A 12,993-nucleotide genomic window follows, 5' to 3' on the forward strand; every position below is an offset into this window, starting at 1 on the left:
TGTTGTTGATTCCATTCTTGATTCTATTGAGGATGATAGTTGTTGTTGATGATGAAGTTCACATCCTCATGGGTTTCAAAACAGTTATTCTCTAAATGCCCAGTGTTGCCACATTCTTTACATGTCATGCGAGAATCATAAATGTGCATGACTTCTTGCTTCTCATTGGCTCGGTCTTCAAGTTTCTTCATGAGCAGGTCTATCTTGGTAGATAGCATGTCTACCTCCTTGAGTTGATGCATACCTCCACCTCTCTTGCGGGTTTGGAGATGTTCTTCATTCTAACCTTGGTTGGAAGCCACCTTCTCTATGAGAGCTATTGCACCTAGGATTGTGAGTCATAGGAAAGCACCTCCAGCAGCAGCATCCATATTTTCACAGGTGCTATTAATCAACCCATGGTAAAAAGTCTGCATGAGTAGCCAATTCTCCATCCCATGATGAGGATATTCTAATATGTAATCTTGAAAGCATTCCCATGCCTCAGGAATAGATTCATCATGTTGCTGCTGAAAACTTGAGATTCTCCCATGCAGGGCATTGATCTTGCCTGTGGGAAAGAACTTTGCTAGAAAGGCAGTGAAGCAGTTATCCCATCTAGTGTTTCTATCTTTGTTGGCATAGAACCATTGCTTTGCCTTCCCCAAGAGTGAGAATGGGAAGAGGTGAAGTAATATGGCATCTCTAGATACTCCTATGATGGTGAAAGTGCTACAGATCTCTAAGAAGTGTTGGAGATGAGCACTCACATCTTCATGTGCCTTTCCACAAAACTGGCTAGCTTGCACCAAGTTGATGAGAGCTAGCTTGAGCTCAAGTCCATTGTCTCCGACATTGATTGTCGGTCCAGTACGAATGTTGGTCGTAGTTGAAGCAGAGAATTCATAGAGAGTCTTGTCAGCCAGGGCTTTGAAATATGGTGTTAAGCTTCGCCTTATCTGGTTGTCTTCCAATTCTAAAGCTAGAACTTTCTTGAGTTTAGCTCTAGTTCTCCTGATTAATGCTTCTGGATCTCTAATGTAGTTTGTCGGAAGGTCAAAACTGGTCATACATTACCCTACATATGATATGAAAGTAGATAGAACAAGGGTAATCCTGCTTGAGCATGGGTAAATGGTTTTCTTGATCACATCAATAAGTATAAGTTTATCAATATTCCTTTGTTGGGGGGCATGCCTCGCCTATGGGCATCCTGTGTGGTCCGACTGCCATCCCAGTTTCTCATGGAAGCGGAATAACGGGAGTTGAGCTCTGGTGCACTTGGCATTTCACTACAATAAAAGGCAAGAGGACTGGCCATGGGTGAAGAGAAGGATGTGTCGATCTTCTTCACACCATAGTTCGCTATGGCGAAAGGATGGACTCTGCCAAGATTAGGTTCCGCCAAAGGAGGGTGCGTAGTCGATCTTAGCTATTCACTCAGGCAAATAGCTATTAACAGTTTGGTCAATGGTTTCTACAAGTTCCACCAAAGGAGAGCGCACAGTCGATGTCGGCTATTGGCTCTGGTGAATAGCTATTAACAGTTTGGTCGATCATTTCTGTAGGTTCTGCCAAAGGAGGACACATAGTCGTTCTTAGCTATTTGCTGAGGCAAATAGCTGTTAATAGTTTGGTCGATCATTTCTATAGGTTTTGCCAAAGGAGGGCACTGCCCGCCTTTGCATGGCTGATAGCTTCTATCGCCAGGGCCTCGATCGGTTGGCTATTAGCTAAAATAGCTGATTCTAGTGATCTTATCGTATAGCATGCGATCACTCATCCGTTGCATGTAAAAAACTACAAACAACTAGGCTTAATCTATTGTACCATCAGTAGATTGAGTCGTCTAATGCAGCATTAACAGTAGGACCCTAGATCAAAGACCAGCAATTGATAGATCTACTTACATCACAAAGAAATCATGAAGGCAAGTAATACGTGTGGAAGCTCAGGCCATCGGCTAAATAGCCGATGGAGACATAGTAGGAGGCTAACGCCGTGCTCTTCTTAATAGATAGATCTATTAACTGATAATGTCCAATCTAACATGTTATCAAAAGATCGAGTCAGCTGATGCAGCATTGATAGTGGAGTCATACCAGATACTGGCGATCAATGAATCTTTCTCTTAATAGAACATGACTTCAAGCACCCACCATGTACGATCAAGGTTGAGATGGATTAGTCATCAAATAGGATCTAACATCAAGAATTGAATTCAATTATGATAATAATTGGCAGACGATAGATCAAAATAATAAGACCAATAAATCTCAATCTAGATTGGGCAATTGGTGATATTGTGTTAAACAGTAAACTATTTAGCACGATATCGATAACTTTGATTAAGAGTTAAATACATTGGCGGCCCTTAAACTTATGGCTCTATGCCACATAGGTCCATGAACTCTTAAAATAGAAATCTGCCTCCCTGAACTTGTCAAAGTGTGCACTTAGGTCCATACCCCCTCAGAGGGCATTGACTAGGATAAAATTTTACAAAAACCACCCTATCTAGTCATCTTCCTCTAGCACTCCTTTGCTAGCCCTATGCGGTGTCGACATCACCCAAGCCAGCCTCCTTGTCTGGCCGAGCATGCCTCACCAATCCCCATCGCCGCTCCACACCCTAGCCCACCTCCTAGCGTCCCCACCTACTAGCGCACATCTAGGCGATGGTAGTGGGAGCAACCTTGCATGCCTAGGAGCGCATGCCACGGGCAGTAGGGCATGCGAGTCGTCAGGGCAGCGAGCCTAGGAACAACCATGATGTGGGCATGAAGCATGAAACTATCATGTGGCTTGCTTCACGAGAGTGGGCAAGGGAGTGCATGCTTGTTGCCTCATTCCTGTTTGGCAGCATGGCCAGATCCAACACTATTGTGAGACACGAGAGGCACAAATTAGGACTTGTCCTCGGCAGCGGCCACCTCATCAACTAGCTCTAGGCCTCCGTCACAATGGCCATCAAGTAGGATTGGTTTGGGCACCATGGGTCATCATCCACCACCATCCACTATGCCTATGAGGCTTATGAAGATGGCCAATGAAGGCGGTGATGGAGCAGAGGAGGCTAGGGTCCACGGTGGCCTACACGTAGCCACGCACGTGCTCCTCAGCATTCTACCGCTGCCCATGGGATGCATGGTGTGTGTCGCCTCTGGGTGATGGTGACAGGGGATCCTGCTACTATATGACAAGCACACTGGCAACATTGCCCTAGTGTCACAGGTGGAGCTCCCCTTCTATGAGCTACTAGTTGCAACAGCGAATGTAGATGCCTCATGGACGAGCAAGCCATAGTTGGCCACAAGCTCTGCTGCTCTAGCCTATAGAAGGCTAGCTAACCCATAGCTGCACAACAAGTAAGCTCCCTAACGCTCGCCTTGTGCACTCAAGCCATCGCTGCTCGGCCGCTCTATGCGCAACCGTCACCCGTGCCTCACCAGACACGCGTCATGCCCCTCGATGTAGAGGCAACCAACCCATCACCATCGCCTTTGGACCCACACACCCATGTCCCTAGACATCCTACTCCTCCCTCCTGATGCCAAGACGCTAGCCGTCCATGTGCTCGATGGTGGCCACGGGCGGTGCCAGGAGGTCCTAGGCGTGTGAGGCTACCTTGCCACCACCGCCTATGCGTGCGCTGGAGGGCGGGGATGCTAGGAAGTGGGCCAGGGTGTGGGGCGGTGAATGGGTGATGTGGAGGCATGCTTGGCCAAAGGTGGAGGCCGACTCAGGCGACGCCGACACCTCGGGCCTAGGAAAGGAGCACTAGGGATAGAAGATGACTAGGTTGATATAGATTGGGTGGTTTTTGTAAAATTTTAACCTAGTCAACGTCCTCTGAAGGGGGGTATGGACCTAAGTGCACACTTTGACAAGTTTAGGGAGGCAAATTTTGATTTTGAGAGTTCGTGGACCTAAGTGGCACAGAGCCACAAGTTTAAGGGCCGCTAGTGTATTTAACTCTTTCATTAATACCAATGTTTACAAGAGATCAGTCATCTATTGCAGCCTTATAAAGGTTGATACAAATTGATAACTAATCTATACCATGATTTGTAAGAGATTAGTCATTTGTTGCAGTCTTACAAATAACAATATAGATCGATAACTAACTTATACCATGACTTGCAAGAGATTAGTCATCTGTTGTAGCCTCACAAGTAACAATATAAGTCATGACATATACTCACAAACAAACCAGAGGTCAGGTCATCCGATGCAGCCCTGCTTGCCCAAAGAACTTGTCAAAATCTACTCTACTCCTACTCCTAAGGGGTGGTGTGAGCCAAAAAGTAAAGGTACTTGTTTGGTCGATCGATAATAGATGTCTATTACAATAGCCAGGGTTCACTATTTATACCCGAGGCTTGACTAGGAGTCCTAGTTGAACAAGACCGGTTACGAAAACCTAGAACAGAAAACAAAACTTCCTAATTTAAGATAACTTGGACTCCAATCTTTCCTTTCTATGGAGGCCGATGCGTCTCTTGCTTTGAGTCCTGTTGTTTCTGCCAATGGGGCCCATTCCCTTGGAATAATGACATCATCTTACTCATTTGATGGCAATTTGGTTAGCCGATCTCACTGAATATTTTGGCTTTCACTTGACAAATTTTGACCTTGGGGTCCTTTTCTTTCGAACCAAATTTTGGTGTCAACACATGCCCCCCAATTTTGGAATAAAATGATTTTATTCCAAAATTACCTTCTATGACCGCTGCACGTGTCGCACTTCCAACCATTTGTTTTGATCCCATGCTAGCTTCTTTGACCTCCTCATAGACCTATTTCGTTTGCCTTTCTTGACCAAGGGCATGTCAAAGATCATGAAGTTCGGTCATTTGATGGTGATCATCTCTTTAACCTTTTGATCAAATTTCCCTTCCAACTCGTGCTCATAGCTGATCCCCTGTCATTCCCTTGCTCTGGCTGTGCACAAATTTTTTATCGTTGTTGACTGCTGCACTAGTGATAGGTTTTTGGATTGATTCCCTCTTCAAGCTTGGTCCATCATCTAACCGACTAGTCTTTAGTTGATCAACTCCGAGGCCTGCCTCCGGACGCACGTGAAAACACAAAATTACAACCAACAACATTTCACATCCGCAACTCAGATTTGAATGAGACTATAAATAATCTTGATGAATAAAATTTTTATATCAGCTGCTTTTGCAACTGCCACCCTCTTATTAGGCCATGCATGGCTTCCTTGATATCTAAGATGGTTTTTCATCTTCCATAAATCAAATTTATTGTCCTCGACTCAAAAGACCCATCTATATCCCACCCCTGCTATAAATATACCCCTAGAGGGTAGCCAAGGGATCATATCAGCTCCTGCTTCTGCTCTCGCCACTGTGCAACTTCTCTTCTCCTCGTTCTTAGATCCAAAAACCATATCCAGGGAAGCATGGACCACGACAAGCGTGTCGCCAGTGATCTTCCAGAGGAGAATCTTCTCGAGATGGTTTTCCATCTTCCATAAATCAAATTTATTATCCTCGACTCAAAAGACCCATCGATATCCCACCCCTGCTATAAATATACCCCCAGAGGGTAGTCAAGGGATCATATCTGCTCCTGCTTTCGCTCTCGCCACTGTGCAACTTCTCTTCTCCTCGTTCTTAGATCCAAAAACCATATCCAGGGAAGCATGGACCACTGCAAGCACATCACCGGTGATCTTCCAAAGGAGAATCTTCCCAAGATGGTTTTCTGTCTTCCATAAATCAAATTTATTGTCCTCGACTCAAAAGACCCATCGATATCCCACCCCTGCTATAAATATACACCTAGAGGGTAGCCAAGGGATCATATCCACTCCTGCTTCCGCTCTCGCCAATGTGGAACTTCTCTTCTCCTCATTCTTAGATCCAAAAACCATATCCGGGGAAGCATGGACCATGGCAAGCGTGTCGTCGATGATCTTCTAGAGGAGAATCTTCCTCCCTGTTGGCGTCTCCATCTCTAGGGGTAAGATCGAATCTGTGGGGGGTACGACCCTAGATACCCATGGTAGACTATATGCGCTATGCCACCAGGGGCGGTCCAACCCACAAGATGAAGCCTTGTAGAGAACGGCGCTGCTCGGTGCACCCCGTAAGACACCAGGAAGATATCCTAAAGATACAGCATAATCTATTAGGATGTGTCATGATACCATGATTCATGTAATCTATTATTACTTACTGGTTATCTCCTAGATCTAACCGACCTATAACCCTACCTCCTAGCTATATAAGGTAGGTAGGGGACCCCCTCAAAACACATGCAATATCATGCAATAGCCAATAGAAAACCAATAGACCACAGGAGTAGGGTATTACATCATGCTGACGGCCCAAACCTATCTAACTCTTGTGTCTCTGTTGCCTTCTTGTTCTTGATTACACACACCCCTACCGATCAATCTACCTTTGTGGGATACCCCTTGGAGGACTGCCAACGATATTCTATCGCTAATTGGCGCGCCAGGTAGGGGTGTGCGTGCTATTTCATGGCGAACAAGATGGTACGATTTCCGAGCTCTCCATTCTCCCTGAAGCCTAGCCAAACCTTCATGGTTGGGTCAATCTCCTGGTTCATCAATGACAACGGTGATGGGGACATCATCGAGCCAGCGTAGAACTCTACTATGTCAATTACGCTTGTGCCTACGCTAGCAGATCCGATCTCAGAACTGCCTCCAAGGTCATCTTCATTAGCAACCCGTTGGCTGCTCCCTCGCTACCCGAGGAAGCAAATCAACAATGATGACTTGATCGCATCAATCGATCAAGTAAACTAGAAGCTTTCCAACTGCTTGTCCATTGTTGAATCAACCCTTGTCTGACCCACAGATGACGAGGAGTTTTCGCCATGTCCACATCATTGAACGACATGCTCCGACCACTTCCTACACTCCTACCATCATAGGTGGTCCAAGGAGCCCCTCATCATCATCGCGACGCAGGAAGCGCACATGATCCATCACTGACTAGCCGCTCTGCATCAACCACCTCGCAAATCCAATCTGCCCGGGCCTGATCAGCATAGCCAAAGAGATGGCGCCTTAATAGCCCTACCCTTTGGGCTCACCAGCATCGCCTCCTCCTATCAAGATGCCCTACGGGACAAATTCGCCAACCAGCTTGGAGACGTCTATCCTCTCACCGACCCAATGGCCGACCAGCTCTCGCCAACTATCAATATGCTACAAATCAGCCAACATCCCTGAGTATCCCTCCATACCATCCTAGAGGAAAATCTAGACTCTGAGTCCTAGGGCTCTATGGAGATTGTTGCTGAAACCGCTGTCGTCCAACTTCCTTTTCTGCCCTTCCGTGTAAGCGGGATTTTTAATGTCAGCATCGATAGCCCTCCACAGGATGGAGAAAACGATGAGGAGTGCCAATAGCACCTCAATAGAAATGCCAACCGTGCGCAGCGCCGAGCGAATGAGGATGCCATTGTGTTAGCTGAGGTTGATCGCAATGGAGAACAACTCGACTCGCATGGGAGGCCATGCTCGATCCGCCACAACCTCGATGATGAATTCATCCGCGTCGATGGCCATGATGTCTACAAGACTCTAAGCACCAACTTGGCCATGGCTGCCAATGAGCTCGCTCAGCTCGAACAAACACTAGAGGTTGCCATGGTTGCCTTAATGCTTAAAGCTACACACTTCCAGGTCAACGAGATCCACCAGGATCAGGGGGCTTCCTACTCGACAAGCTTGAATCGCCCATCCACCTCGCCAAGATCCAATTGCCACCCTAGTAGAAGCCATTTTGCCAACCAGCATTGTGATGATAGGCGACCCCTTCAATGACCCTCGCCAACGCGACCAAGAAGTCAACCAAGATGTTCGAGAACACATCAACAACCTCTGGGATGCACGACATTGCAGTGATGGGCGTCGTTTCTCTCAGCATGAGGAGGAAGTATGCCGGCATCAAGAATATAGTTTACACCAAAATTTGGGAAGAAGAACGTGGGAACTTGAGGCTTCCAAGATTGTGTCAATCAAGGAATCGATTGCATGAGGATCGATATCCGCTGATTCAGATGCGATGCTAGAATCGGCTCTCTTCGAATGGCGTCAACAGATAACAACAATGAGCTACGGTTGGCGTCGTGATATACATATCAGACTCTACAAAAAGGGAAAGTTTAGGGTCCAAGTTATCTTAAGTTAGGAATGTTTTCTTTTATACCAAAGATTGTAATGAGTCATACTTGAGTAGGATTCATGTTTAGGTTTCGGGTATAAATATCAAACCCCAGTTATTGTAAAGGACATCCAATCAATCAAATACAAGTTACTCTTTTTTGGCTTTACACCAACCCTTAGGAGTAGGAGTAGTATAGATCTCGGTGAGTTCTTCAACAAGCAGGGTTGTATCCATCCGGTCGACCTCTGGCTTGTCTATAAGTACCGTCATGGCTTATACTTCTATTTGTACGACTGCATCGGTTAAGTTTGACCTCCACTGCGAACTCTAATATAAGCTAGTTATCGACTCTTATCTAGTTCAAGTATGGTTGCATCGGTTTGGCTGACCTCCACTGGTTGAATTAGATCAAGGTCATGTTATCGGCTCTACCTAAGGGTGGCATCCTTCAAGTAGATTCATTAAGTTACCGATATTGCTGATGTTCTTATTGCCATTAGTTTGAGCAACATCAACCTGCCTGGTCAAGATCGATCTAGATCAGCTTCATATCATTTTAATCCATCATTTACTTTGCTACAACGCGATATTTTCTTATTTTAAGCGACGGGTTACGTTTCATTGGCTGTTGTACTTCGATCTTGATCGTGCATATCAAAGACATGTTTTGATCTTGAATAAGTTCACTGGTTAATGAGATCTAATCTAATGACACCACCATGGCTACATCGATCCAGTCAAACCTCACTGGTAAGACTTTAGATTAGAAATCATCAAGTAGTGGTTTTGTTCATAATCGAGACATGTACTCTGCTTGTTTGCTATGCCCACATCGGCTAAATAGCCGATCGCCTACGCCTTAATGCCTATAGCATGTGTCCATGATTCTATTAAATATGGATAGATCTGTTTACTTTAAAGGTTTGATTTGTTATCTTTATCATGGCTGCATTGATCTGGTCGAACCTCACTGTTAGAAATAGCATGTTAGGTCTGATGAGTTCATAGATCTATCCATGTTAAATAGTCGATTGCTCACATGTTGTAGTCCCTTTTCACCCGAATTGGTTGTTTTAGCCGATTTCCTTTGTGCTGTCACATATATAACATGTCCTTCAGAAAGTCTGTCCATGTGTAGACGGTTTTGTAGATTCTTCGATTTTAGTTTGTTATTATCATCATAGCTGTCATCGATCCGGTTGAACCTCACTATTGATAATAATAGATTAGATTCAGAGCGTCTGTAGATCTATTTATACTAAATAGTCGATTTGTTTGTGTGTTATATCCTTTCTCATTAGATTCATTGGCTCAATGCTTTATACTGATAATATCCCCCTGGCTGATGATTTCACTTACATCTACGTGCACTGTACTTATCAACATAAAATCAATCACAAACCCACGAGCTTAATAGATTCATTATAGCCAATTTATTCACGAATTGGCTATTTAGTTGATTTTCCATCTGGCTGCTCTCGGAGCGGCACACTTAGAACTGTCTAGGTAAGACTGGCATGTTCCACCTTAAATTATTGATAAAATTTCTCTCCTTGTCAATTGCAGGTCAAATTGACTGGCACACCTTAGGAGGAATACATAGGGTCGATGGGTCCTGCATTAAAGCCAAGCGGATCTCTAGCCTTGCTGCATCAGACAGATCCTTCCGGCTTGCTGTGTGTTGACATTTTTGTGCCGACACACATTTTGGCACGCTCGGTGGGACCCCACAATCATCTTGGTGACTTACAACAATAATGACATCCTTATGATGCCTTATGAAGATCTACCTGATGGGGACGAAGATGTCATCAGTAAAGCTATAGAAAAATTTTAGAACAAGTGTTTATTCTCCAACACCAAAACATGTGACAATAAATTTGTTTAGAAATATCCACTACCAAGAGTTTTATTGCATGGGCAGATAGATACAGACGAAGCTAAAGATAGGCATTTCTTCATAGATGTTGTGAATAAATCTGTCCATGACGCCATGTTGAACCACAACACAACTTTCTTGAATACATTTCACAATAGGTTGGGCCGACTTATTACAACATTCCACATCCGTCGACTCAGGGGACTAATTAAGCTGGCACTAGCCATCAAGAAGCAGTATTAACTGATAATGATGATGTCCAGGCAGTTTAGAGCTCATCTAAGCAAGTTCAAGGTGCTACTACTAATCAAATGTAGTGTAATCCTGGATCATCAATGCAGCATGTGCAGCAGCTGATAGGGCAGGTTTAGAACTAGAAGGTTAACTTTGGCACAGCAGGCCAAATACCGTCATTGGCTCAAAAAATAGCACCATCAGTTCAAAGGATTTGTAGAGATATAGATCCTAATATTTATAACCAGAGACTTCAAGCAACAAATCAGCAAAGGACCCAGCAGATAGAGTTTCCAAAAGGATATCATTATGGCATAGATTACAATACCATTCACATGATTCCAAATCTAGGGTATCAAGGTACCTGAGATTTTAATCCACAGATGGGTCAGTAATTATAGAGAAATCCAAATTCAAATGCTAATGAGTTGTTGCTTAGAGTGACTAAGATGATGAAGAATTAGTTCAGTCTAAAGCCAAAAGGTTAGACCCTCTTGTACAAACGCCCATATCCAGAATGGTATGATTTGGTCGCTCTTCCTACCAATTACCGGCTCCCAGAGTTTGCTAAGTTCACTGGCCAAGATAGCACAAGCACAATAGAACATGTCAGTCGGTATCTTACATAGTTGGGCAAAGCATCCATTGAAGAGGCCCATCGAGTTCGTTTCTTCTCCTTGTTTTTGTCAGGACCAGCCTTCACTTGGTTTTCATCGCTGCTAGTTAACTCCATTGCCAATTGGGCTGACCTAGAGAAGAAGTTTCATACATATTTTTACATTGGGATATGAGAAAAGAAAATTACTGATTTGACGACTATAAAGCATAGAACTAATGAATCGAGCATCGAGTTTCTTCAGAGGTTCCGAGAGACTAGAAATTTATGCTTCTCATTAAACTTGACTGATGATTAGCTAGCTGCTTTGGCTGTTCAAGGAATGTTGCCAACATGGAGAGAGAAGCTGCTTGGGCAAGAGTTTGACAATTTGGGTCAATTGGGTCAACGAGTGGCAGTGCTCAATATCCCATTTCAGAATATGCGCAGAGATACCCGATTGTAGAAGAGTGTCGCAATTGCTGAAATTTATAATCCATATTCAGTCGATGACGGCTATGAAGATGACGAAGAGGAAGAGGTTGCTGTGACTGAATGGAATTGGGGTAAGAAGACAGTAATGGTGCCAAATCCTTGGGGAAGAGAAGTCGTAGAGAGCTATGATTTTGACGTCACAAAATCTGACAAGCTCTTCGATTTCATGCTTGAGAAGGGACAGATCAAGTTGCCTAATAATCATGTTATGTTGCCTCATGATCAGTTGAAGAATAAGAAGTTCTACAAATTTCATAACGCTACTTCTCATTCCACTAATGAGTGCAGAGTTTTTCGGCAACATATACAGAAAGCTATTCAGCAAGGAAGGCTCAAATTTGATACACCTCAAAAGATGAAAGTTGATGATAATCCTTTACCAAAAGATCAGAACATGGTCGATGCTAGGTTGCTCAAAGGGAAGACTAAAATCCTAACATCAACTAGATCAAGAGAAACTAGAACAGTCGATCCTGAGATGCAAATATTGGCTAATGAATATAGAGAGGTCAAAAGGCATCATGACCAATAAAAGAGCCGATATGAGCTAGGAGAGACATCAAAAGATGGGACGATAAGGCCGCATGTTACATCTCAAATTTTGTTGAATAAATGGCAGTGGCAGAAGGAAAATGATTATTGGCGCTGGTTAGAAGGGCAAGAATACTAGCATCAACAAGGAGAGGTATGAGAGAAAGCAAGCTAAATCACATTGGAATTGTCCTTTCTTCAGACATTGCTGGAACAAAAATTTCAAATTGCCTACCAGAAATAACTACCCAGAGTGCAGCGAACAATATTGGAAGTTTAGGCAATCTCAAGCCAACCGCCGGTCTATCCATACTCGAGATGAGTATCATCACAATAATATGGATCAGTGCTTAAAAATAGAAGTGTTCATGATTGGCATGGGAAGCGAGTTGTTGATCAAAACTGGGCTAATTATGAAGAAGATAATGAAGAACAATACATTTAGCAGGAAGGCCAATGGTGTCCAGAAGGTTTGACAAGAAGCCAGAAAAGAAGAGTGCAACGCCTAAGGAATAGAGAGCTAGAACAGGCTCAGGCATCTGGTAGACCTTAAGTGTGGCATGCTAAACAAATAACCGATAGGCTGTCGATGTTTGACTATTGATAGCCTACCATGGGGGTCCTCGAGGCAGTATGTTCAGGCTTCAGCGTATGCAGAACTCGATGGTAAACACAAGAGACAGTCGATTTATCCTGGTTCGGACCCTCGATCTTTGATCGAGTAATAGCCCTATGTCCAGTCGGCGTTAGCCTTTGCGTTGGATTGATCATAAAGTGTTGTGTTGTACAATTGTTCTCTGAACTCCCAATCCAAGGAGCCCTGCCCTCCTTTATATAGTCAGGAGGCCAGAGTCCTAGTCGGTTTACAATGAGAGTTCCTAGTAGGATTACAGAATAATACTACTGCTAAGATTACATGGGAAGAATCCTAGTTAGACTAGTTCTTCTCCCTTCCTTGCGGGGTATCCCATGGGTCCTGCACTGACAAGCCCCCGAGCACTTCATGGTTGAGTTCTAGAAGCCTTGTCTTGTTCCTTCAAGTCTTGTCGAGCAGGAACAAGCGTCGTCCAAGTGCTTTCTTGAGCGAAACCGTGTAGCGCTTCGTGAGA

The 12,993-nt window shown here is 44.2% G+C and overlaps 1 non-coding gene across 1 annotated transcript; it reads left to right on the forward strand.

Annotated features, from left to right (window-relative positions):
• The first annotated feature begins 432 nt into the window (after positions 1-432).
• On the forward strand, positions 433-539 carry LOC136514699 (small nucleolar RNA R71). Its single transcript, XR_010773838.1, has one exon. It is a non-coding gene; the product is annotated as a small nucleolar RNA R71 (small nucleolar RNA).
• Positions 540-12,993: the final 12,454 nt, after the last annotated feature.

The sequence above is a fragment of the Miscanthus floridulus genome, chromosome 16 (assembly GCF_019320115.1).
Source record: "Miscanthus floridulus cultivar M001 chromosome 16, ASM1932011v1, whole genome shotgun sequence".
Classification (NCBI taxonomy): Eukaryota; Viridiplantae; Streptophyta; class Magnoliopsida; order Poales; family Poaceae; genus Miscanthus; species Miscanthus floridulus.